Here is a 2,500-nt window from a genome sequence, read left to right on the forward strand (position 1 = left end):
TCAAATCTACGGTAGAACTCGTTCAGGTCGTTGGCTAGGCGGGAGTCGTTAGTGGTGTGGGGCGCTCTGGGTTTGTAGTTGGTGATGTGCCTGAGCCCTTTGGCAGACAGAAGCAGCGTCGTTAGTAGAGAACTGGTGTTTTAGTGTCTCTGAGTACAGTCGTTTAGCCTCTCTCACCGCTTTGCTAAACCTGTTCTTCGACTCCTTGAATCTGTCTCTATCCCCACTCCTAAACGCTTCCTCCTTCTCCAACCTCAACCTTTTGAGCTTTGCTGAGAACCAGGGCTTGTTGTTGTTAAAGTTCACCCTGGTACGTGTTGGGATACAGCAGTCCTCACAGAAGCTGATGTAGGACGTCACAGCCTCTGTGAGTTCATCCAGACTATTGGTAGCAGTCGTGAACATATCCCAGTCAGTACAGTCTAAGCACGCCCGCAAATCTTCCACAGCCTCACTGGTCCACTGTTTAGATGTCCTCACAGCAGGTTTACAGAGTTTTAGTTGCTGCCTGTATGCACGAATCAGGTGGACCAAGGGAGTTCTGTGCGAGCCGAACAGCCCCGTGACCCACAAGAGAAACATCCCCGCCAAATTCGAGCGTTTGACGGGGTCTATCCGTGAAAAAATATTCACGTTTTTGAGTGCACATGCATTTCTGCTGCAAATGCCTCTGGAAGTTTCATGCCGTTCGTATGCCAATTGTGGCAACACGAAAATGACCCGTTTTCCCATTCCGAGGGATTTCTGTGCGACCCTAACAGCCCCGTGAGCCACAAGAGACACATCCCCGCCAATTTCTAGCGTTTCACGGGGTCTATCCGTGAAAAATATAGACGTTTTTGAGTGCACATGCATTTCTGCTGCAGATGCCTCTGGAAGTTTCATGCCGTTCGTACGCAATGTGGCAACACGAAAATGACCCCTTTTCCCATTCCGAGGGATTTCTGTGCGACCCTAACTAACAGCGCCCGTGAGCCACAAGAGAGACATCCCCGCCAATTTATAGCGTTTGACGGGGTCTATGCGTGAAAAATATTAAAATTTTTGAGTGCACATGCCTTTCTGCTGCAAATGCCTCTGGAAGTTTCATGGCGTTCCTATGCAATGTGGCAACACGAAAATGACCCCTTTTCCCATTCCGAGGGAGTTCTGTGCCACCCTAACAGCCCCGTGAGCCACAAGAGACACATCCCCGCCAATTTCTAGCGTTTCACGGGGTCTATCCGTGAAACATATAGAAGTTTTTGAGTGCACATGCATTCCTGCTGCAAATGCCTCTGGAAGTTTCATGCGGTTCGTACGCAATGTGGCAACACGAAAATGACCCGTTTTCCCATTCCCAGGGATTTCTGTGCGACCCGAACAGCCCCGTGAGCCACAAGAGACACATCCCCGCCAATTTCTAGCGTTTCACGGGGTCTATCCGTGAAAAATATCAATTTTTTTTGACTGCACATGCATTTCTGCTGCAAATGCCTCTGGAAGTTGCATGCGGTTCGCATGCAATGTGGCGACACGAAAATGACCCGTTTTCCCATTCCGAGGGATTTCTGTGCCACCCTAACAGCCCCGTGAGCCACAAGAGAGACATCCCCGCCAATTTCTAGCGTATCACGGGGTCTATCCGTGAGAAATATTCACTTTTTTGAGTGCACATGCATTCCTGCTGCAAATGCCTCTGGAAGTTTCATGCGGTTCGTATGCAATGTGGCGACACGAAAATGACCCGTTTTCCCATTCCGAGGGATTTCTGTGCCACCCTAACAGCCCCGTGAGCCACAAGAGAGACATCCCCGCCCACTTCTAGCGTTTCACGGGGTCTCTCCGTGAAAAATATCACATTTTTTGAGTGCACATGCATTCCTGCTGCAAATGCCTCTGGAAGTTTCATGCGGTTCGCATGCAATGTGGCGACACGAAAATGACCCGTTTTTTCCCATTCCGAGGGATTTCTGTGCCACCCTAACAGCCCCGTGAGCCACAAGAGACACATCCCCGCCAATTTCTAGCGTTTCACGGGGTCTATCCGTGAAAAATATTCAATTTTTTGACTGCACATGCATTTCTGCTGCAAATGCCTCTGGAAGTTTCATGCGGTTCGCATGCAATGTGGCGACACGAAAATGACCCGTTTTCCCATTCCGAGGGATTTCTGTGCGACCCTAACAGCCCCGTGAGCCACAAAAGAGACATCGCCGCCAATTTCTAGCGTTTCACGGGGTCTATCCGTGAAAAATATTCACTTTTTTGACTGCACATGCATTCCTGCTGCAAATGCCTCTGGAAGTTTCATGCCGTTCGCATGCAATGTGGCAACACGAAAATGACCCGTTTTCCCATTCCGAGGGATTTCTGTGCCACCCTAACAGCCCCGTCAGCCACAACAGACACATCCCCGCCAATTTCTAGCGTTTCACGGGGTCTATCCGTAAAAATGTAGCACGCACCAAAACGAGAAAAGATTTCCATCGCACCTGCACTATTGTATGGACAATGGTAA

This window comes from Petromyzon marinus, unplaced genomic scaffold (genome assembly GCF_048934315.1).
Source record: "Petromyzon marinus isolate PM22_M1 ecotype Great Lakes invasive population unplaced genomic scaffold, UKy_Petmar_22M1.pri1.0 PM_G_Scaffold_53, whole genome shotgun sequence".
NCBI classification, from domain to species: Eukaryota; Metazoa; Chordata; class Hyperoartia; order Petromyzontiformes; family Petromyzontidae; genus Petromyzon; species Petromyzon marinus.